The sequence below is a fragment of the Halichoerus grypus genome, chromosome 5, assembly GCF_964656455.1.
Source record: "Halichoerus grypus chromosome 5, mHalGry1.hap1.1, whole genome shotgun sequence".
In the NCBI taxonomy this organism is placed as follows: domain Eukaryota; kingdom Metazoa; phylum Chordata; class Mammalia; order Carnivora; family Phocidae; genus Halichoerus; species Halichoerus grypus.
The window spans coordinates 8429559-8454789 of record NC_135716.1 but is presented as its reverse complement, the minus strand read 5'-3'; the positions used below and the strand labels follow the sequence as shown (position 1 = coordinate 8454789).

The 25231-nt window shown below is 44.8% G+C and overlaps 2 long non-coding RNA genes across 2 annotated transcripts; both read right to left on the bottom strand.

Annotated features, from left to right (window-relative positions):
* Positions 1 to 2684: 2684 nt before the first annotated feature.
* On the bottom strand, positions 2685 to 14101 carry LOC144381702 (uncharacterized). Its single transcript, XR_013447465.1, has 3 exons — positions 14006 to 14101; positions 10025 to 10174; positions 2685 to 4711 (listed from the first exon to the last, which is right to left on the bottom strand). It is a non-coding gene; the product is annotated as an uncharacterized LOC144381702 (long non-coding RNA).
* A 1977-nt stretch (positions 14102 to 16078) lies between these two features.
* LOC144381701 (uncharacterized) lies at positions 16079 to 24780 on the bottom strand. The gene is made up of 3 exons (XR_013447464.1): positions 24717 to 24780; positions 17213 to 17275; positions 16079 to 16154 (listed from the first exon to the last, which is right to left on the bottom strand). It is a non-coding gene; the product is annotated as an uncharacterized LOC144381701 (long non-coding RNA).
* Positions 24781 to 25231: the final 451 nt, after the last annotated feature.

The window sequence follows — 25231 nt, the reverse complement described above, 5'->3', positions numbered from 1 at the left end:
GCATAGTGGGTGGGTTTTGTCCTGCCCGTAACCAACTGTTAGCCGTGAGGATCAGAGAGCTGGTGCGCACGAGGAGCAGTGCCCTGGGGGAGCCTCGTGGAGCTGCACTGCTTCTCTGAAAGCTCATCCCACTCTGGGGGACCTACGGGACTCGGTGAGCCTTGAGGACAGGGGCCACTTCTCACCTTACTCTCTATCCAGCATGTTGCTGGGCATCCAGTCTCTGCTCGATAACTATCCTGATCTGTATTTTCCGCTTTCAATTCTGGTTGCAGTGTTCTCCCCTCTGCCCGTGCTGCCGTTACAGGCTTCTGCCCGCTGAGTTCTATCGCAGCCCGATTGATTTCTGTGTGATCAGCTTAGGAAATGAATCAGCAGGCCGGTGGGGAAATGTTACAAAATGAATGGTCACTGAGAACTCCATCAGGACCTGGCAGCAGAGCCCACAGAGAAATTTATCTCCAGGGACAACAGCACTAGGACTTAGTGACAGGTGTCCCTGGATGCTGGCTCCTGTCCTGAGGGCTCCTATGAGCTATCCCAGCCCCTGCAAGAGAGGTATCTACAGTCATAGAAGATGTGGGGAGTGATTGCAAGTTACAGCAGAGTACAAGCCACGAAGCCAGGCTAATCTGGCTTAGATCTGACCCTTCCCCTTATGAGGTGAGCTTTGAGCAAGTTGCGAAAGGTCCCCAAGCCTCAGTTTCTCCATCTGTAAAATGAGTATAACGACACTTTGTTTTGTGAGGTATACATGAGTTAGCAGAGATTTGTACATAGCTGGTGATAAATAAGTGGTTGAACGAGTCACTGAACATAAATCACCTTTTCCAGTGACTGGTCCATCATTTATGCTTTTAATAAATGAATAAATGAATGAATGAGTATAAATTTCCTACCATAGTTCATGGCATATAGTCTGCTGTTAAAAATAAAGTTAATTCTTGGGGTGCCTGGGAGGCTCAGTCAGTTAAGCTTCCAACTCTTGGTTTCAGCTCAGGTCTCAGGTGTCATGGGATTGAGCCCTGCATTGGGCTCCACACTCAGTGGGGAGTCTGAAAAATTCTCTCTTTCTACCCCTCCCCCATGTGCAAGCTGTCTCTCTCAATAAATAAATTTTTTAAAAATATAAAGTTAGTTCTCTCACCCACCAAGATTTCATCCCCTCCCACCTGTTGGCTTTCATGATTTGTACATGCTGGCCCAGAGAGGTGAAATGATCTTGTCAAAGTTGCAGAGAGATGGTGAGCCAGAATTCCCACCTACTGCCCCCCATCCCTCTGCCCCATATGACTCCAGCTAGCTCACGCCCCACACTGCTTCCAGAGTCACGCAAATCAGTTGTCCAGTCTCTCCCACAGAGACCTTCCAAACTCACCAGGATAACACTGAGCCGGGTCCTCCAACCCTGTGTGTGCTTAGCATCGCTTCCCCTCTTCCCATCAGCAATGGTTAACTTTATGTATCAACTTGGCTAGGCCATGATACCCAAATATTTGGTCAAACAGTAATTTAGATGTTTCTTTAAAGGTAGTTTTTAGATGAGATTAAAACTTAAATTAGTACACTTTGAGTAAAGCAGATTACCCTCCACAATGTGGGTGGGTCTTATCTAATCTGTTGAAGGCCTGAAATTAAACAAAAAAAAATGAGCCCCCTCCCCAAGGAGGGAAGAATTCTATTGGCAGATAACCTCAGCCGGGTGATCAAGATTAAACACCCACAGTCATAAAACATGTTGATTGTATGTATGTACTCTTGATATATGATGAAGATGGACTTCTCTCTTCTTCCCAAGAACTCATAACCCCAGTCTAAGCATGAGCAAAACATCAGACAAATTCCAAGAGTGGGGCATCCTGCAAATCATCCCCAAAACCACCAAGGACATGAAAATCAAGTGAAGTGTGAGGAATAGCCGAGAGGAGCATAGGGAGACGTGATGACTGAATATAATGTGGTGTCCTGGAGAGAATCCTGGAATAGAAAAAAGGACATTAGGTCAAACCTAAGAGAATCTGAATAAACTGTGGACTTAGTTAACAATAAGGTATCAAGATCAATTCATTGATTATAAGCGATGAGCCACCCTAGTTTGGAGATGTTTGTGCAGTGAGAACATTATTTGAGCTTTTGCCTTTAGCCGTTTCTGTCAACGGCAGTCAACCAGGTCCGGAAGCAGATGGTCCTCCTTGTAACCCCTTGTCAGAAGGTCAGTGGTAGCCTCCCACTATGTCACATGCCTGCGTCATCCCCCTCACTCCATCTGGTCATGCGGGCCTTTCATTATCTCAAATCATCATAAGATAGATGAGTATTGGTTCAACTGATATTTGGAGAGAGACCACATTCACGGAACTTGATGATAGCATGATGTTATAATTGTTCTATTTTATTATTAGTTATTGTTAATCACTTCCTGTGCCTAATCTATAAACTTTATCATAGGTGTGTGTGTATATGGACAGGAAAAATCATAGTCTGGGAAGGGTTTGGTCTTATCTGAGGTTTTGATACAGGATTTTATTTTCCTTTGGTGCCCATGGTTCTTAGTCATGCCACGTTGAAGAATGAAGAGTTAGACCAGACGAAGAGCAGTGAACAGCAAAGCAAAGTTTATTGAGCGATAGTAAAGTTTATTGAGCAATAGTACAAAGCTCCCGAAGAGGGAGGGGACCCGAGAGGGTTGTCACTGGAGTTTCTATGTCTAGGGGTTTTTATGGGCTTGTTGGCTGGCTGTTTTTATCTGATTAACCCTCCCTGAGCCTGTCCTCCAATCAGGTTTCTGTCATCTATCTATCACGCGGGAAAGGGTGGAGGGCTCCTTCCAGGGTGATGTAAAATCCTTTTAAGGGTGGTTTTCTCCTAGGGCAGTGGCCCCTTGTCCCTGCCTGCCTTTCTTCCAACTCTCCCTCATCAGTTTCAGCATCCACTCAGGGTCTTGCATTCCACCCCTCGCGGGTAAGGCGGGGACCACCGAGATAGGGCAAGTTAGGTGTGGAGTACATGGGTGCGCTCCATAGTATCTTCTCAATTTTTCTGTAAATCTAAAAGTGTTCTAAAAAATAAAGCCTATTTTTTAAAAATGGGGAAGTTATTAAACATCAACGAATCTCAGTATCTTGACCTTACACGGATCCTGATTCATGAAAAAAAAAAAGAAAAGAAAACTGAGGCTCAAACCTAGGGCTGAGCCTTTAAGGAAGGTTTTGCTGATTACCTATGACACTGTGGACAGATTTTTGTTTCTTTCACTGATTTACCCTATTTTCCACAGAACAACACACCCAGAACTTAGTTTAAGTGGGCTATTTGCTCTAGCCTTGATCTTTCGGGACGAGGAGAGTTACTTCTCAGGAATTCATCCCCCTCCATCCCAAGGCCAGATCATAACAGTGATTTGCATTCTGAAGAAGGAAGTCAACTAACGGGATTATTCTGGTGAGGACTGTCAATACCCAGGTATTCTGTTCCTCAGAGCCCCCTACTCCTCCCCCGCCACGGGCAGCCCGTGTCTGCTCTCTAGCTCCACCTACTGGACCTTGTCTAAACCACCTTGATAAATGCACGTGCCCTACAAGACCCAACGCTAGGCTCTAAGGAGAAAGAGTAAGAATCCATTACATAAGAGAATACCAGGATTGCAGAAAACTTGTAAGATGAATCTCTTCTTTTGTTGAAAGGAAAACCAAGTGTTAGATGCATTGGGCATTACCAGGTGTGGAGCCAAATTGACCAGGGTTTGAACCCTGGTCCTGTCACACTTCTTAGTAAGGATGCCCCCACAAGTCACTGACTCGCTTTGGTATTCACTTTCCTTGTGTAAGATGGGGATGATGAAATTATCCTCCATGGCTGTTGTTCGTTTAGTGCTTTTTGCTGTTTAGTTTTAAATTTTGAAGATGAGGGCGCAGAAATTTTGATAGCTATTTCCTGGTTGATACTTGAAGTTATAACCACGATGTTTAAGTCCTACTACACACACGGGCACACACATGCTTACATGTATACATCCTTCCCTTGAGAGGCTGGGAGAATGAACGGTCAGAGGGAAAGAACCAGAACCATTTCAGTCTGGGCCAGGTGAAGAGGCAAAACAAGGGAGGAGAAAAGCAGCTGGAACCAGCAAGGTTAGCAAAACAGGACATCTGCTCCATCCTGTATCATATTCCATGAAACCCATTCCTCTGCTCATCCACTCATCCATTCAAAAGCTAGTTACTTCATGTCTACTACGTACCAGATGCCGGAGAAGTGGCAGTAATCCCTGCCCTCATTTCTCATCATTGTCAGCTCTTGGCTCTGACCTTGTACTTTCACTGAAAAGAAATTCCCAAAAGAATGCCTTTGGATTCTCCTGTAATATCCAAGGGAGATGGGTACCCAAACCTGCCCACACATAAATTTGGTCAACTGAGAAAATCACTATCAATGGCAAAAATGGAATCATTTGCTCTACCATTGTTCCAAGTCCGGAGTTATTAAAATTACCCGACTAACTCCGCTACTCTAAATCCATGTTGGCAGCAATATTCAGACTAGTAAAACAGACAGAACTTGGTGTCGTTTTGTTTTGTTTTGTTTTGTTTTGTTTTCAGAGAGCAGTTGTGCCCAACGGATGCGCACATTCCGGTCTTCCTCATAGAATCTGGCCACTGTCCTATGATAGGTGGACATTCTGATTTATACATTGTAGGAGCTCAGCCAATATCTGTTGAATAAAAAATGAAAGAATAATTACCAGCCTCTAGGGGATTGGTTAAATGTAATTAACAAGAGAAGGTCGTCTACCCATGCACTAGTCAAATGGAGTTTTTGACTTACAGATCGCACCTTGGATTTTGTTAAAATACCAAGACTTCACACTTTCGTTTGTAAATGACGCAGACAGCCTCATTTGCTTGTGCCCTAATACAAGGCACACAATTTATTATACACCTTTTAAAAGTCATACTGTAATTGTTACCTGTACACTTACATTCCTAGCTAGATTGTGGACATGTTTTGAGAGTAGGATCCTTGCGACATTTTCTCAAGGTAAGTCACCAAAGTTCCTGCCCTTCACTCTGGCTTTTCCTTCTATTTCCATTTATTCAGCACTTACCTACTGAGAGCCTGCTGCATGCCAGGCCCCATGCTAGACTGTATGAAATAAAGATCGATGCTGTCCATCTCAACTCTCTCTTCTCAGATTCTCTCTTTAAGTCACTGTAATTAATTTGGTGGCTTTGACTTCCAAGCGTATAAAAGTATTTGACAGAGGAAAACATTGGCTTCTTTGTTGCAAACTCTAAAAAATGCATCCCTTTAATATTGTCTTGGACTTCTCTGTTGCATCTGATTCCATTTACCTTCCTTTCTTCTAGAAATCCCTCACTTTTTCTCATCCAAGACATGATTATCTTCCAGTCTTCTTCACTTTCTTTACAGAGCTTTGAACCAACATATCTAATTGTATTTCTGTTTGAATAGCCCCCCAAGCATTATAAATTCAATGTGTCCAAAATTAGACATGTCATTAGGTTTCATCAAAAAGGAGTACTGAGGATCACAGAGGGTTTTCTGAGTTGCGCACTCAGACTGGGGAGAAATGCACATGGCTGTATTCTCCAAAAGGTTTTAAAGATGAAGGAGGTATCATGACTCCAAAACCAAGTGGTCAATGCAAGGCTCTAGATGTAAAATGGGGCCCCAAGCTGGAGGAGATGGCAACACAAGGGGGAAAGCAGAAGAGGGAGGAACAGCTGAGTGGGTGATGGAAGGCAGTGTGAGAAAAATATGATGTTGACTGATATTCAGCTGCTAATGGAATAATCTTTAAGCTGGTTTGTGTGGATGCATGAAGTTCATTTAAATGAGTGGTCTGGGGATTCCTGGGTGGCTCAGTCAGCTAAGCATCTGACTCTTGATTTCAGCTCAGGTCATGATCTCAGGGTCGTGAGATCGAGCCCCACATTGGGCTCCGCACTAAGCACCGAATCTGCTTGAGATTCTCTCTCCTTCTCCCTCTGCCTCCCCTCTCTGCCCCCCGCTCGTGCTCTCTCTCTCTAAAATAAAGTTAAAAAAAAATAAGTGAGTAGTCTGTCTTCAAAGCCCATGACCTTTTAACACTGAAGATCTCAGAGAGGAGAAGATAATACAGTCGACAGGAACAATATCCATGGGAACGCCAACAGAGTCATCCTTGGAATGGACCGTGCGAACCCTTTGGCAAAAGGAGCTTAGAATTTTTTTTTTTTTAAAGATTTTATTTATTTATTTGACAGAGAGAGAGATAGCAAGAGCAGGAACACAAGCAGGGGGAGAGGGAGAGGGAGAAGCAGGCTTCTTGCCGAGCAGGGAGCCTGATGTGGGACTCGATCCCAGGACCCTGGGATCATGACCTGAGCTGAAGACAGACGCTTAACGACTGAGCCACCCAGGTACCCAGGAGCTTAGAATTTTTGATGCAGAGAGAAAAGCACATTAATGACCACATCCATGGTCCTTTCCTCTTCCAAAAAGAGTTTAATTCAAGTACAGAGGTGTGAATAGCTATATGCTTCAGACTTGCAAGCGGTGGGGTCAGGAAAGAAATTGTGACAAGAACTGTCCTATATGTCCAGTGTTTTTGCTTTAGGGGAGGCAGGGAGAGAGAGAGAAAGACAGAGAAAGGAAGAGAAAGAGAGGGGGGAAATCATACAACTGTGAAAGGTTAATTAGTATTTAAACACACAATTGTGTTTTCTATTTGTTCAGACTGAGAAAATAAATTATGTTTTTCAAAGCACAGGCTTATAGGCCATAATTGAAAGTGGGCATGGGGAGTGCAGCTCAGCCAATGTGGCAGAAAACAAGAGAAATCTGATGGAGGCAAGCAGAGCTGTTCCTTCCCCCTGCCTGGGGCTGAATGAGAAAGAGGGGACAGAGGATGGGGCTAGAGGGACAGAGAGAGCTGGCTTCTCACGCTGCCCCGTCCCTGCTATTTCACCCTGGTCACCTCGGGCAGCTTACTTTGCTTTTCTGAACTCCTGGGTTCTTGTATGTAAAATGAAGCTAATAACACTTTTTCTCAGTGTGTTTTTAAGGATAATGAGATAACATGTGGGAGAAGGGCTGGTCTAGTGTCTGGCACAAGACAGGTGTTCAATAAATGCATGTCTTCAGTAAATGCTTATTCGGTCCACTTTAATCTCTCTCTTCTCTGAACATCTATATTTCTACAGAAGCCAAGAAAATAGCCCTTAGTGAAATGGTGTCTTCCATCGTGTTCTAATTGTATCATGTTTAGATTGTCAATTCAATCCCCTTTCATTTCATTTACTTCAATTAAGGAACATTTGTTAAGAGTGTTCCTAGCGCAATACTAGGGAATACAAAGATAAATAAGATCCAGTACGTGTCCTCCAAAAGCTTAAACCACATTGAGGGAAATAAGAAACATAGTTAAGGGGCCTCCGATCAGTATTTGGACACCTATCATTGATTCGCAGAGAGCTCCTACAAGGGGGTGATCATGTCTGTTATCATATATGATTTTTCTAGTAACCTCGTGGATTGGTGATTTTTACAGATGAGCAAGTCAAGGCTCAGAGAAGGTAACTGACTTGTCCAAAGTTGCTCAGCACAGACAGACAAGAGGATGGAGCTTGGATCCACATCAGCTCACACAAGCCAGCTCTGTGCTTTGATATCCCCAGAGCCCCCTGCCCGACACCTGCCTGGCCCTGCGCATGGCTTCCTTCCAGTGTTCAGTTGCGTCCATGTGTTAAATCTCAGCTATTTGCCACCCTTCATGTTAAACCCATATGAAGAAGGCTTGTGTCATATGTCAGGTTAATTGCTAAGGACTGTGAGTGGAATCCGATTTCTCATCAAGAAGACTTTCTGGATGGCCAGCAAGGCCCTATCTATGGTTTACATGCACCACCTATTCTTGGGAAGGAAATCTGAAGTGGGTCTCAGCATTGACACAAAAAACCAAGGTTATTGTGGGAACACATTTGTATTTAAATGAATAAATCCATGCGGAAGGAGAATTTTCTGTCTTACTCTTCTCTGTATCATCAGTGCCTAGAAGAGGCCTTCCCCCCAACCCCCCAGAACAGGTGCACAATTGTTTTATGTATTTACTATGTGATGATGAATATTTCTATTCTTTGTGTTGTTAATCTTTATTTCCAATATTCATGCCCAACTCATCATTTTTCCAAGTTCTAAATATATTCTTTATGTCAACCGTTCTCATGAGGCACAAATTATCTCAGACACTTATTACATATCCTTGTATTTTCCTTCTTATCATTTTCTTTTTTTTTTTTTTTTAAAGATTTTATTTATTTATTTGACAGAGAGAGACACAGCGAAAGAGGGAACACAAGCAGGGGGAGTGAGAGAGGGAGAAACATGCTTCCCGCGGAGCAGGGAGCCCGATGCGGGGCTCGATCCCAGGACCCTGGGATCATGACCTGAGCCGAAGGCAGACGCTTAATGACTGAGCCACTCAGGCGCCCCCTTCTTATCATTTTCAATACTATCATTTTTAAAACACAAAATAGAAATTATTACTAATTTCTAACAATTAACTGTTAAATAGGTTTGGTAATCTAGTTTTCTCCATCCCTACTCATCCTCATGCAGATTTTGTTTTCCTGTGAGAGCCAATGGTTAATAAATTCTTTGTATGTCTGGAAGTCTTTATTTTACTCTCATTAAATGATTGTTCTGTTGAGTACAGATTTCTGGCTTGCCATATGAAGTGCTTAGAAGTTGATTGCTATTATTTATTATTATTTGTATTAGATTGTCAGTAATTTTTCCTCAGCACCTTCAAGATGACATCCCCTCCTTCCTGGCACCTCTTGTTAGGATGACAAGTTTGTTGTAAGTCCAATTGCCATTGTTTTGTGGGTACCCTGTCTTTTCTCTAATGACTTTTCATACTACCTAGCTTTAACTTTGATGTTTTGTGGTATCTCTCTTGAAAGTCTAGGCAACAGGAGGGTGGGTGGTTGCTTGAATTCACCCTTTCAGGATTTTGTTTGTCCTTTCCATCTGTGGGGTTCATAGGCACAGGCCCCCAGGACTCCTGTCTGGGGGCTGCAGTCATCGAAGTCTGGTCTCAGCTCTCCAAGTCCCCTGCCTGTCCCCCATACCATGCACCTCTTTCCTCAGCTGCACTGAGGGACCCACTGTCCCCAGCTGTGAGAACTTTTCACCAATCCTCACTAGGGTCCTGGCTTCAGTGAGGTGAGCGAGGAATCTAGGTGTGCAATTTGAGGAAGCCCTCACCCTTGGCATCATCCCTGCCCTTGGACAACCCTGGGAGTGATGTCCATCTCAAGTTGCATACCCTGGGCACCCACCTTGCCTCATCCTTGTCAAGGACCATTCCTCACAGTTTCAGAGTCTGATCCCTAAGACGGGAGGATTTATTGTATGGTTGGTTTTAGGTGTCACCTTGAGGGGCTACAAGGTGCCCAGACATTTGGTCAAACATTATTCTGGGTGTGTCTGTGAGGGTGTTTGGGGCTGGAGATTCACATTTGAATTGGTAGATTGAGTAAACAGATTGCACTCCTTAACGTGGGTGGGCCTCGTCCAATCAGTTGAAGACCCGGATAGAAAAAAAAAAAGGCTGAGCCTCGAGTAAGAGGGAACTCAGCTTTACTGCATTTTTTTTTTTTTTTTTTTTTTTTTTTTTTTAGCTTTACTGCATTTTGTTGGGACATGGATCTTTTCCTGCTGTTGGACTTGAATCTGAAACATGGGCTTTTCCTAAGTCTTAAGCCCCTGGCTTTCAGATGAATTTATACCACTGGCTCTCTGGGTTCTTGGGCCTTTGGGCTCAGACTAGAACTTACACCGTTGGCTTTTCTAGCTCTTTAGCTTGCCACCTGCAGATCTTGGGACTTCTCATCTTCCAAAGTCACATGAGCCACGTCCTTATAATAAATCTGTATTTCTCTCTCTCTTCCTCCCTCCCACCTCTTCTCCATCGCATTGGTCCTGTTTCTATGGAGAATCCTGTAAGGAATACACTTACCTCTTTTGCTTCTCTGTTGGGAAGACGTTAGGATGGCCCCTTGCCCTTCTCTCCTCGTATTTGTGCCCTTGTGTTGTTCCTTTCCCTTGTGTGTGGGCAGGGCTTGTTCTTCTAACTCATAGATATGGCAAAGGCATTGATATGTCATTCCTGTGATAACATTACATTATGTAACCATAGAAGTCTCTTTCTTTATTCACCCAGAATCTATTATCACAAATGACCTTATGACAAATGACATAGTAACTACTCAATAAAAAGTTATTTTCTGAGAGAATCAATGTATTTCACGTCTCTGTCTTATCAGTCTATGATAGCATATTGTTCAATGCATATTCCTCTTTGCTTGTATGCCTGTGTGTGATCAAGGACTATGATCTAGCCCACAGCTCCATCTACACCACTTTCCTATCAACAGACGCAGGTGTCCTTCGTGATTCTGGAGGAAATATCAGAAGCTCTGACCTACATAAGGATTACACAATCTAAGCCTATGGGGTATGGGCCTCTTTCAAGAGCAACACTCCACCCCACCTAGTTGATGGAAAGTCTGCAGCCCCAGCAACTGTCCCACAGGGTCTTGATTTGATACAGGAATGATAGTCAAATTGTAGCTAAACAAAGAGCAGCAGTGTGCAATGCATTCATGCTCGTTAACCCTCTGTATGCAGTAGAAGAGAAGGGGAGACAAGGAGCCCTCTTGCCCGGGGCCTGTTCTGCCCATGTGATGTGTGATCCATCACCGATCACAGCCACGGCAGCTACGCCAGCCCCTTTGCAGCAAGCAGGAGCCCGGTAACCACTTGTGCGTGAGCATGTGAGAAAGAATAAGGATTCTGGATGCAGATTGATTGGGCTTTAAATCCCAGTTTTGCCTCTGACAAGCTGTGAACTCATGGGCAATACATTTAATTCCCCTCTGCTTTGGTTTCTTTATCTGTTAACTTGGGATGACAGCTGCTCGCTTCCTGGGTTAGTATGAGGATTAGAACACGGTGTCCAGCTCCATAAAGACTGGTTATTTATCTTATGACCATTGTAAAGCTACTGCAAGTGTTACTGACTGGTGACCATCTATCTTTGTTGCCCCTCCTTACAGGCTCTCCTCCTTCCTACTTGGTGCCCCTAAATTCATCATCTTTTTCTTTTCTTTTTTTTAAGATTTATTTATTTATTTTAGAGAGAGAGATGGGGAGCAGAGGGAGAGGGAAAGAGAAACTCTAAGTGGACTCCACGCTGAGCATGAAGCCCAACATAGGACTTGATCTCATGACCCTGAGATCATGACCTGAGCCCAAACCAAGAGTTGGACACTTAACCGTCTGCACCACCCAGGCGCTCCAGATTCATCTTCTTAAGGTTCAATTTCGATAATGTGGTTCCTTGGCTCAAAAATATTCCCTGGGCCCCTATTGCCCAATTGGTCATATTCAGATGCTCTGGAATAACTCACAAACCCATCTGTCTGGGAGATCTGTCCTTCATGAGGCTCTTCCTAACCCCCCAGCTAAGGAGAAGCTGGGTGGCACTGACTCAGAGGTCAGGAGTGTTGTTGGCTGAGTGCCCATATGGGGGAATTTCTCTTTGTTTTGGGAGCAAATACATGCAATCACTGGTTGAGGTGGGGGAAAACAAAAACCCTGCCTTTTCGCCTAAATATGTGATGTCCTCAGAGGTCCCTCCCAGCTTTAGAGCTGCTTAAGAAACCAGCTGAGACCTCTGTTCTAACCATGCTGTGGGCCAACCTCACCTTGTGCCCAGTTCTGTGGACTTAAGGACGCAGAGACAGAGAGGACTACATTTTGCAACAGGAATTACCAAGTAGCCTTGCCTCCTCGTAACCCTCCTGCTCCAAAATTTCCAAAGCCTTGTGGAGCGCCTTTAGATGCAGGAGATGAACTATATCTGGGAGGCTTTGGACCCTGGCATTGGCTAAGGCATTACTGCACCGAGAAGGAGTTAGAGCTGCATCTCCACGCAGGTCCTCCTGCTTGCCCCGTCGGCACCTCTCCCATTCCCTGGGTGCTCCTCTGACATCTGTCCGTACTTGGCCTCGTCCTACTCACCTGGTGCACTTGGGCTCCTGCCCTGGTGACTGTGTCCACCTCGTGCCAGCCATGATCCCCATCCTGCAAGACTTCTGGCTTTCTCACCTGACCTCCTGAATACGCCCTTGCTCTAGACGTTGGCCAGCCTGGCTCCTCTCCCTCTCTGCCTACCAGCCCCAGCACACAGGCTGTGAAGGCCTGGAAGGCTCACTAATCTGCCTTATTTTATGATAACTTCCTCCACTCTGAGTTTCCAGCTTCAGACCCAGAAGTCCAGCTGACTACAGGGTATCTCCACCTGCCATCCTCCAAGGGACACCCCCAATTCACTCTGTTCCAGCATTTCATTATCTCCATTCACCAAACTTTTCCCTTTAACTATGCTTTGCATGTTACTTGGGATGATTTTTTTTTCTTCCGGTAAATTAAATGCCTAAAAGATGTTACAAAAGTGTGTCTTTAGAATTATGCTGCCTAGGGATGCCTGGGTGGCTCAGTCAGTTAAGGGTCTGCCTTTGGCTCAGGTCATGATCCCAGGGTCCTGGGATCAAGTCCCGCATTGGGCTCCCTGCTCTGCCGGGAGCCCGCTTCTCCCTCTGCCTCTGCCTCTCTCTGTCTCCGTCTCTCATGAATAAAGAAATAAAATCTTTAAAAAAAGAAAAAAGAATTATGCTGCCTATTCTTTCACCTACTACATGCCAAGTGTCCACCCCAGGTCAGACTCTGCTGAGGAAAGGTGCGGACCTGTCCCTTGGAGAGGTCAGAGTCTGATGAGGGGACCATGTGGTCAGCAGCACCAAGTGCTCATCACCTAAGACGGAATCTGTGTGTTTTCCTAATTTCCTCTTGCTCCTTCTCTGTCCACACACCCACGTGCAACTGTCACGTCCTATAGTGCAGACCACCTTTCAAAGCTCTCATATGTATTCTCTATCCCCTTCCCCACTGCCCTGACAGGATCTCATAAGCATAGGGCCAATTCTAAGCTGTTCAGCCACGCTTGGAAGGTCCTTTCCTCATTGTCTTCCCTTCCTGCCTCCTTTGCATGTAAAACCCAAGAGTGTGGAACTATTTAGCTTCCCAAAACATGCTAGACTCATTTTGTGCCCCTCCTGGAATATCATTCCCTCTGCATGGAATATTCTCCCTGACATGACCACTAGACAAAGTCCTCTCTTTCTCTTAAGCTTGAGGTTAAACATCCTCTCATCTGTGAAGTTTTCTGGAACCTTTTAGAAGTGGTTACTTTGCTCTTTTATTCTTTGCTTGATCTTGCACATCTCTCTATTGACCAGGTATTGCCAGACCCTTGTGTGTCTCTAGACAGACCCCCAAGTTCCCTGTGGGGTAGGCATCCTTGGCATCCCACTGAAAGACTGACTATACAAACAAAGATAAAAATATCGAACTCTGATCTAAAACTCACAGCAACACATTACCTACAATAAAGCCCAGGAAGTCAGTCTGCCATAAGTCAGACTTGTAAGAAGTCAAGTCACTATCTTTAGGAACAATCCAGGAAGCTGAACAGGAACCCCTTTAACAATTGGCCCCAAACAACCAGCACTTGATTAATAACTGCTTCCTTAATTTTTTGTCTTTGATTCCAATTAGAACCAGAGAAAGCCAAATATGTATCCCTAACCCATCACAAAGGACTTCTAGCAGCCCCCTTTTGCTCCCCCATGACAACAGCTTCTAATCAGGGCTCACCTGAAGCCTCCCTTTCTTTATGCTCCAAAGCTTTCCCGCTTGTCTGCCTGCCTTTGAGTCTCTGCAAAATGCAGCTTTTGCTTCTTCTTACTTATTCCCACACAACACACTGAGGATGCTCAATGGAGTGACCACTGAAATCGTCCCTGTTACAGCAGAGAAGTGAGATGGTAGTGAGTGCCTGCCTGTCTGAGGCAAAAGGTGCATGAAGCCAACATACCAGCTTTGTGCATGTCCTGGGGCACCCGCCGATCCGTCTCCCGTGTCTGCAGCTCTACCACGGTGTGGTCAGAGCCCCAGCCTCCAACCTGCTGCTTCATTGCTATAGGACCGCAAGAAATTCAGGATCATTTTACACCTCAGTTGTTTCTCAGGCTTGAGCCAAAGTCTGCTGTCCACAAGGCAGCTTTTGTTCTTTCAAATAACTTGGGACTAGTTCAGTTTTCACAGTTAAATAAATATGAACCTTTGAAATACATAACATAAATAGGATGAAAATGTAGCCCATCAGATTTGGCAGCTTCACAGAACTGACCTAAACCTTCTCGTGACTCTTGGATTCCAGTTTCTAGCTTGAGGCGGGGAATGGGAGACGTGCTGATGTATTTAATACTCATGAGAACCACTAGAAGGTAGGGGGAAGGCAGCCCAAAGCGAAGGGTTCTGGGAAGAAAGAGGAGGTGAAAAGGGGACTCTTTCTGCCCTCTGGAACTTAACATGCAGAGAGAGACTGAGCTTTAGTTTGGAGCTATTCTGCGTTTCTTCATGGGACAAACTAAAGAAAGAGGGTTCGGTTGCAGGGTTCAGGATTCCCCGGAAGATAAGAGTGAAACACCCTCTCTGATACCTGCTTCCTTCTGTCTACACTGCTGCCACCACCTGGGGAGCCTGTCTCCGGATCTCTCTGGGGTCCAGCAGAGCCTCTCAGCTGGCCTGTCTCTCTCACTCTCCTTGGATCAGGTAACTCGTCTCTTTCTTGCATCTGGGCTGTGGACCCAATATTATGGAAACTTTCTGAGCTGGTACCCAGGCTTCCCAAACTGTAGCCCCCACTTGACAGCCTGTTGGAGCTCCAGCTTCTGCTTGCTGGAAGCCTTCAGCAAGTCAGTGATTCTCTCTGCGTCTGGGTCCCCTTTTTAAAATGGAGACATAGGAATGTTTTGAGAATCAAAGGAAATAATGGACATGAACATTTATAGACTGCCAAGTCTTAAAAACATTGCTATGGTTATTATTATTGTTATAAGAACTCAATGATACATGTTAAAATGAGTTTCTTGGTTGGATAGTCAAATATTATAAAAATTACTTAAGAGACATATAGAGCCTCTTTGAGTGGATCATAAAATCAAACAACCAGAAAGACCTGCCATGGTGATTAAAACTCCACCATGAACTGTGGCTTTATGGTGCGTATCAGCACCTTGGTGTTAAGAACAGTGTCCATATCAGCTCTATGGATATATGGAGCCTAAAGGAGGTTGAGGGTCCTCCAGTTTGATCCTGGTGATTCAGAGATGGGGAAGTAGAGCCCCCAGGAAGCTGGACGCCGAAGGTTATTCAGCTAGAGAAAGCCAAAGGGCAGTTTGTAATAATAGTACAGAACCACGAAGTTGTACACCTAAAACTAATGCATCACTGTGTGTCAACTGTACTCAGTTTTTTTTAAAAAAAGTAAACAATACTCTTAAAAAGCACCCAGATCATAAAAGACAAAGACCGAAAACTGTTAGCGATTGAAAAAGACTAAGGAGACATGACAGCTAAATGCAATGCAGAATTCTGGATTGAATCCTAGAGCAGAACAAAGCACTATCATGGAAACACTGGTGAAATCTGAATCAGGTGTGTCATTTAGTTAACAGAATGTACCCATGTCAATTTCCTACTTCTGATGATTATACTATGGCTATGTAGGATGTCAACACTGGGGAAGCTGGGTCAAGGATGCACAGGACCTCTGCTTTTTCATGACTTTTCTATAAGTCTAAAACTATTTCAAAATTAAAAAAAAGTTTTGACCTGTTTTCTTTTGAAATAATAATAGAACAGGGCTATACGGCTTACAGTGAAGACACAGGTCACACCTGCTCCCACTCAGGCTTCAGCACCACTCAGCGATGGACAGGACCATCTCTCCATCGTGTCTCAAGTACTGATCAAACGAGGCTGTAAAGATAGGTTGCAGAGGTTCTCAAAAACTAAGGAACACAAAGCTATTATAGTTATTGTTCCCCCATCATACAAGGGTGATCTAAGGCTGTAGGAACCCATTCATTGTTTTTACCTGTTTTATATGTTGGGATGTTGTTAAAGATTTCTTTTGAAGCCAAAGGTTCAGCTGCTGAACATGCTTGAAAACCACATGCCTGGAAGAAAAATCACATGCTGAAGGAGCAGGGGCAAAGTTGCCCGCGGGTGGGTTTGCGTGGATGTATGGAGGCAAGCGTGTATTAGGACGGAGGCAGAGGAAAGAAAGGTTCATTCATCAGATATTTTCCATGCTCTAGTAGGTACATGTGACGCCCATGGGAAGTGGGCTCTGATTCTCAGAGTCCGCTGACAAGTCTTTATCACTCTCTGTTTCTAAAAATCTCTCCAAGGGCAGGGACTCCCGTCCTTGCATACCTGAATCACCCCCCATCCCCCGCCCCGTGCATGTGACTCTAGTCTGTGAGGACAGATTGCTTCACCCTTGGGGGGTGGCTGTGAGCACAGGCTAGTCTCCGTGTTGCAACTGAATGTGATAATGCAGCTGAAGTTCTTGTCGAGGAAACACGTCAGGGAATATTTTATTTCATTTATGTTACTTTGCTATTTTAAAGGGCTTCATATGTTAGAAGGAGAAAAGAGAGAGGTGTGGATAATTCCAGTCAGTTGGGCTCCAAAATATCTCATATGAGGAGGACTTAAGAAAATGCTTTTTACGCTGTGAATTGTGCAAGACTGTTGAATCTCAGATCTGTACCTCTGAAACAAATAATGCAATATATGTTAAGAAAGAAAAAAAGAAGAAGAAGAATGTAGCAGGAGGGGAAGAATGAAGGGGGGGAAATCGGAGGGGGAGAAGAACCATGAGAGACGATGGACTCTGAAAAACAAACTGAGGGTTCTAGAGGGGAGGGGGGGGAGGATGGGTTAGCCTGGTGATGGGTATTGAGGAGGGCACGTTCTGCATGGAGCACTGGGTGTTATGCACAAACAATGAATCATGGAACACTATATCTAAAACTAATGATGTAATGTATGGGGATTAACATAACAATAAAAAAATTAAAAAAAAAAAAAAAGAAAATGCTTTTTAAACTGCCCCATCCCATGACCTAGAGTACAAATACATTTGACATCATGCTCCATTGCACACGCACACACACAAATGCATATAAATATACATAAAATTGAACCAAATATTTTACACAATACTTACCCTCATTGCATGCCATCTACTTCTTTTGTGTTCTATTCTGTTCCATTTTATCCATCCTATACTCTTTTATTTAAAAAAATTGGAAAGTCGTTATTAACTTGATTTTAACACCCATTAATATATTTGTATTTTTAAAATATTGATGTAGGGACAAAAATCAAGAAGGTGGGGGCTGGAGGGCTAACCTTAAAGCTGGCTTTGCATTGAATGTGACAGTAAATTATGAAAATGTCAATTGACCATATCAATGAAGGGGTCAGCTGACAATGATGGTGGAGCTTTTCACCCCTCCCCCATACACACATACCAGCTCCAAGTCTCCCCTTGGGATAGCCAGTGATGCTGGTGAAGTTTTAGCTCCTATTGATTTGACGAACGTCAGCTCCCTGGTGTGTCCCCAGAGCAATGTGACTAGACAGGACAGGATGTCACATCCTGTCCTAGGCAGAACTGGGCACCAAGGAGAAGAAGTAGTTTGGAGAAGTTGAGCAGGCTTTGCCTGTGGGCTCCCGAGGACGAGTCAAAGGCAGAGTGTGGGCACCCAGGGAGACTAACTTGAGGGCGCATGAGGCTGCACAGTCTTGCTGTCCATCACAGCCTTCTGGAGCAGTGTGCCCAGGGAGCAAACCAGCAAGGAGGAGGAGAGCAAAAGCCAGGAAGGGGCACTGCTAGGAAAGCTTTGTTGCTTTTAGATGCACATTGCCTGTCTTTATGACAGTCGTCTATCTGTGATTGATATCAGCTGAGTGTTTGTAGAAGTTATTAGGCCTAAGTGCTTTACATAGATGGACTTATTTAATCCCCATAATAACCCTAGGAGGCTTGATTTATTATTGCCATCCCCACTTTGAGACCAAGGAAATCAAGGACTGGAGAAATTAAGTGAACTGTTCCAGATCTCAATCCAGACTTGGCCTCATGCATCTGGCTCAAGAGCCTGCCACTAATCTCAGATCTGCATTGCCTCCTGCAGGGCTCTCTGCACCCCGCTGGCTGACACGGGTCAAGGAAATGACCTGCAGAGAAGAAGATAGACTCAGCATTCCCAGTGATGGTTCTCTCAGAGCATAAAGGAGGAAGCAGGGATTGATAAAGAGCAAGGCTGCAGAGATAGAGGGCAGGCATTCCCCCAGAAGGCCATCTAAATCCCACTAGAAACCTTGCCATTGATTCTACAGGTAGGAGGTTTCTAGAACACTGGTTCTGAAGTACAGGACCAAATAAATTTTGGGGAAACTGGAGTTAGAAGAACCAAACAAGCTCCTCCTGCATGGGAATAGTCACTACTTGGGGAGGAGGAGCAGAGCCTGGAACACCCCCCTATCGTTGTTTGACCGCTGAATGCGTTTTGCCCTGAGCATCTCCACTAGGTTTGGGCAGTACTTGGTGATGGAAATAGTGCTGTTGTTATGATGTTTAAGGCGGGGTGGGGACATGGTCAGCATTTTAGAAAGATCATTCTGGTTTCAGAGTGGAAAGTGGATAGGAGGGAAGAGAGAGGCTGGTGGGAGTGTGAGGATGGCCCCAGGAAGCCTGGTTAGGGGGCAGAGAGATGAATCCAGGGCATTTGCTGTGGACATCATGAGGTCAGATAAGTGAGAGCAATAGTTAGGGGGCAAGATTGATGGGACTTTCTGATTTCTTGGATGTGGCAGGTGAAGGAGAGGAATGGATACAGGTGACTCCCCAATTTTTTTTTTTTACCTGCGAGAGCCTCAGATGGCTTCTGCCACCTGAGTTAGACAGCGATGGGAGAGGTGTTGGGGGTGAGGAATGAAAAGTCCCAGGGACACATCGAGTGTGAGGTGCTAATGAAAGATTTAGTCAGAGAAGCCCAGCAGAGAGGTGGATCTATAAGAAGCTGAAGTTAAGGACCAGGGACAGGCAGGAGAATCAGATTTGACTTTGATTGGCATACTAGTGGTAATTAGACTCACAAAACAAGTCTCATCATCTAGAGAGAGGGTGTAGGTAAGAAGAGGGCTAAGAACAAGATCCTGCGAATCGCCAGCCTTCGATGGATAACCAGAGAAACATGAGTCCAGGGGGAAGGAGGACAAAGAATGCTCAGAGATGCAGCTCCAGCTAGGAGAGGAGCAGGGATTCAAATATATGAGCTGGGAAACGATGCGTTCCTTAGGGTTCAATCCACTGTCCACACCCTAATAGACTGGGTTCCTGATAATCTCAAAGTAGGAGAATTTGTGGTTAAGAAAACACGTAAAATTGAGCTAGGGAGGCAAGGTCATGGGTGATATTCTGACATCACCAGAGATCCTTTTTTAGCATTTACCAATGAAACAGCACATTATGTCAAATAATTTGCATCCTTGTATTAGTAACAATACAGTCAACGTGTCAACTGCATTTTTGTGTTCCATGAACAATACCTGGTACTTTCAAATATTCAATGAAATCAGTGATATCATTCAATACTTTAAAATGACGTCATGGGGAAAATACTCTTCTATGTCCATTTTCCAAATGAAACACACACACACCACAGGCTTCGCATAGTTCAGTGCCACTCTAGTAGTAAATAGCAGAGCCAGGATTCTCACATGGGTTAGTCTACACCCAGAAGCTGGGCTGCTGGCCACCGCACTGTGCAATATCAAATACAGTGGATTGTAAATATCTAGTGAGAAATTCCTCTATCACTAGAAGCTCTTCAGGATATCTCTCTGAGTCTTGTAACAAGATGCTTATGCATTCTGCTTACTCAGAACCCACACACTGAGAACTAAGCTTTAGCTTCTAACTAACTGTTTAACACATTTTGAGCTTCACCACTTAGGATTCTCTGTCTTTCCTCCTAAGATACCTTGAGGAATGGCTTGACATTTGCATAAACTCAATCAGAAATGCTTAGGTAAATAGAAGGCAATCTGTATACCTACAATTAGGTAGCGGTATTTGAGGATGGGGAGGGACGGCAATATACTCTAATTTTCAAATGTAATCATTTGTATGTGTTGGAAGAAGGAAACAGATCGAGTTGTAGCATCCTAAGGTGAGGGCAATCATATTTTGCAGCTGACATTTTCCTAGAAACAGAGCACATGGATGATGGCCTTTTTCCCTCTGTGAACATTGTCAGAAAGCAGAAAAGACAAACATCTTCCTTGTGCTTGCCTTCCAGGCATCCTCTCTGATCCCTGTGCAGGTGGACGAGAAACTAAGGAGGAGGCCCCTTGACTTCATTCTTCTAGAGAGAGAAAGAAAAGACTGTATCTCCTTACGATGTCTGTCAGCTTGAAAGAGCGATGAATCACAGCAAAATGGCATTTTATATTTAGTAATTCATTTCCCATTCAGATCAAGGTGACAAAGCATATGAAAATAGCTCCTCGTGACTCACATCAGCTTTTTAAGATTTTGGTAACAAAGTTTGACGACTTATCATCAATCCGGCACTGAGACTGTATACAATTTATCTTGGTTGTTAATAAGATACGCAGTCTTCATCTGGTTCAGAATACGATTGTTATTTCTCTCTCAGCAGACCGCTCACAAAAACGGACAAGCCGTGTTCCAGACTTACAGAGCACCCGGGAGCCACACTGAAAGCTAGCTTCTTAATTTTGCCACACCTTGAAAACTTAGGATGTATTCGAGGTGTGAGACAAAGGCACGATGCGCATGAAGAATTTATTATTACCAAAATTTGTAAAATGAAAGGTGTGAAAGGCTGAAAAGCTAATCATTTAGTAGGTTCAGAATTTAGAAGGTTCAGAATGACTTCATTCTTCTTTGCTGTGACTAGAACTTGGAATTTATCTGTTACCATCCTGCTCGGAAACAGCATCTTCTGGTTGGTTGTGCCAAAACTAAGCTCTGTTTAATTAGTTAGCTCATTTTTTTTTTCAACTAGAATCCATTCAGACAGCATCCTAGGCACTGGGGTATGAGATTGGATAGTCTGGTCCCTGGCTCAGAAGGTACCTACGACTCTGGAGAAATCTATAATGTAACCATTATATTTTGATTCCCTGTATGTAGAGGTAGGCATGTGGGACCACAAGAAGAGCCTGAAGGGTTTTGTGTGTAGGTGGATCCAATGTGATTTCAGAGAGGGGCAGACATTTGATTTGGGGCATGGAACAGGAGTTAAAGCTCACTGGGAGTCAGTAAGACCTGGGCTTGCGTCTTAGGTCAGCCATTTTGGACATGGTGTGTACCTTTTTGTGCCTTGGTTTTCTCATCTGTAAATGGGGACAGGATGGCCCAACACTCATCCGTCAGCAGTATTGGGGTGATTAAATGAGGCCACGCATGGGGAAGGAGCACTTAGCAGTGTGTTTGGAAGACAATCATGCTCGAGACTGTCTTCTAAATGAGTGAGTGAGTGCCCACTCTGGGCCAGGCACCATCTTTGGAATCCCTTGCTAATAACCAGGAGCACGAGGAACAGATGGACTGGAACAGAGCATGGGACCTCATCCTGGCTGAGCAACCCCCCCTTTCTCTGGGGCCCACTCATTCATGTATCCTCACTCAACACGAGATGGCGTCCTTAGTTCCTCCCTCCCCTGCATCCCCGTCCCCTCCTTCGTCATTTGTTCTAGCACCTATGTGATTCTCACCTGTGTCAGGAATGCTTTTGGTGGTAAAGACAATTCAAGTAACAAGAATTTAACCACCTAAGATTTCTTTGCCTTACATGAAACTGTTGTGGTGGCAGCATTAAGAATGAGCCCCTACCAGATCCCTGTTTATATCCTCATGGTCACATGCAGGCTGCTGCATCTCTAGGCCTGGTGTTTACATCTCAGGCAGAAAGAAGAAGAAAAGGTATAGGAGCAAACGCTGGTGAGTCTCTTTTAAAGAGTGCCACCTCCGGACTTCTTCTTACGTCCCATTGAGCAGAGAGGGCCATGTGGCCACTGCCATCTACAAGGGAGTCTGGAAAGAAAGGCCAAAGGGAAAGAGTTGGGGGTGACTTTTGCCCTAACATGGTGCAGCACCGGCCATCCTTCACTCCCTAACATAACTACCACTGGTCCCACAAAAACTGTCTTGACAACTGCCATGTTCACTGCCACGCCTGTCCATGAAAGGCCACTGCACGCTGTTCCCCCCTGGTAAGCCTTTGACACTAGCACTGAGGACGTTACTCCTGAGCACATCACTTCACAGGTTACAATGTATTTTCTACCGTGACCTCCTGTTTGACTATACCAATCATTCCAGGGGGCATGCATCCTTTCTAAAGAGGGAACTGGTCCAACTTAACACAACAAGAGAGTGATTTGGAGGAAGAACTAGGGATTTTTAGTCCTAGTTCAGGAATATTTTGGAGTCACTTGGAATAGGATTTCATTCAATGTTCATTTGGCCACTTATTAGATGTGTGTACCTGGCAACTTCCAAAAGTCTCTGAGCCTCAGTCTTATTATCTGTAAAACAGGGATAAAAACACAAGCCACTGTGGACTGCTGTAGGGATTAAGTAATACACTATAAGCAAAGTGCAATCCTTCACCTTATAGCAGGCCATCAAAATCTGGTAACTCTTATTCATCTGACTGGTTGTGTGACCTTAGGCAAGGTGAGTAAACTCTTTGGGACTCAGTGTGTAATCTCTGAAATAGAGACAGTTAAGGCTTACATAACGTCCAATGTAGGACCATCTGAGCACACACACTGTTAATCAATAAATATCAGTTAACTGTGAGCTGAAGGAATAATTGCAATAACAGTTAACTGTGAGCTGAACCTACTAAATGATTAGATTCGTGACGAATCTAAATTCTACATGTTGCATCAAGGCCATGAAATCTGGAATAGTCTCACCAGTAAAATACGGACTATGATGGTGACCTGTTGACTAGGTACTTAGGGCCAGATGCCACATCAGTGGGGACCTGATGCCAGTTTGCAGATGATGGAACTGAGGGTGCGTGGTGTTTAGGAGCCTTGCCCAGCTCCCTCAGCTTGGGCTGAACTCTGGCATTGTCTAAGGGCTTAGCACACTCTCCCTAGGCAACCACACTGCCTCCCAATGACTGGGGGGAGAGCAGACAAGATTTTAGCCTTGACGCTTTGAGCAAGCGATTGGACACAGAAATGGCATGGAACAGAAGGAAATGAAGTAGAGTTCAAAAGCACAGATACTAAGTACTGTCTAATTCAGCTTCATCTGGCTGATGGTGAGAACCTCAAATCCTGAGATGTAAGTGCTTTGTTCAGTTCACCCTACAACGCCATGAACATGCTAGGACTGGAACTCAGGTCCCAGAATACCCAGGACAGGTGTCTTTCTAACAAACCCTTCAGAAATAAAGCCACACCAGCAGCTGGTTCCCAAGTGTATCTCTCCAGCTTTGTTCGAGGACATGTGTAGCCATTTGTTCGATTTGGCAGCTGGGACTCCATAATTGGATGAACAGTTAGGAATAGGATAGCTAGAGCCCCTCATTTATCGGCATTTATTAAGTACCTACCATGGGTCAACCATGCTGGAAGGCATGGGGATGCTTTCTTGAAAGAAAGGGACCTAATTTTTGTCATGGAGCTTAGAGTCCAGCACAGAAAGAGACTAATGACAGAGAAGCAGGCACAAATAAACATGTCATTACGGATGGGAAAAGACATTAGGAAGGAAGCCCACGTTACAGTGTGAGAGAGGGGCTGTCCACATGGTAAAGGTCTGGGAATGGCCCCTGAGGAGGAAACTTTCAACAGAGAACCAGGAGGAGAAGAAATAAGCTTGGCTTTCTGACTCTGTCTCCCCCCCCCAACATCCACAGTGTGAGCAAACTCTCTGTGTAGCCAGGGCTGTGGCTGGGTGGGTAATCCAGAAGCTTCCTGAGTGACAAGAGCCTGGAATGACACATTTTCTTTCGTTCTCAAACACTAAGCTGCTCTGTAACTGAACAGACACACACATGCCATTCAGGAGCTGACAGATAGGGTAGAGGTTGGCTGTCGAGGAGGCAGGCAGATGGGATGGCTCTCTGGCAGGAAAACTCTCCCTTCTGGTGTGCTTCTGGGGAGACCAGGCAGAGATATCCTGGCACACACAGCACCTGGTCCCAACCCCACTCATAGACCTGACCCTAAAATATTGTGCAATTTACTTCCACTTCTGGGTCCCTGGATGGAAGGAGTTTCTCATGTGTGAGGCCATTCTAACTCATTCAACAAGTGTGCACTGCGTAGTACCCAAAATGGCCATCACCATCTCTCGCATCTTTCCAATACATACATCATCCCAATAAATCCCCATTGCAATAGCAACTGAGGGATAAATTTCTACAACCATTAATTTCCTTTGAGTCTTACAGGAAGGCGGTGATGTAGGCATTTGCCAACTAGTTCCACTTTAGGGAGAAGCAAAGGACATTCAGACCTTGCTATATGGTGAGTCATGGCAGGGTCAACATTTGAACTCATGCCTGACTCCAAATCTGGTGCTCTAAGGCCCTGTAGAAGACCACCTGCTCTTCGGCGTAATGCATGTCTTTGTAGCTACGGGGGACACCATGTCTGGGAGCACTTACTAGTAGTAACAATTGTAGCCACAGCAGCAGTAGAGATGGACTGTATGCTCCTCCAGCAGGCCCTGGGGAGACAGAGGAGACTTTATATATAACAGGAACAACAGTCATTAACCTATAATTAGCACCCCCGACACCCCAGCCCCACCCAGGACTCAGGACTTCTGTTTTCCCCCTCCAAGTAGAGTAAGGCAAAGAGCATGATCCTCAGTCACACAGACTGGATTTGACCCCTGGCCACCTCACTCATCAACTGTAACCTTGGGCAAGGCTCTTGACCTCTTTGACCTTTCCTCCCCTCAACTTTGTGCAGAGAGTATTCGGAATCTTGTGGAGGCTTAATAAATCCAAGCCACCATCCTTTCCCTTCAGCTCCACTAATTCATTCAGCAGAGACTGGCCGCATGCCCGCATGATGACAGACCCTGCACCAAACATTCTTAATCAGACAAAGTTACATTTTACCTCCCAGGACCTACCCTCCCGTGGAAAAGAGAGACAGTGTACACGCTACACTG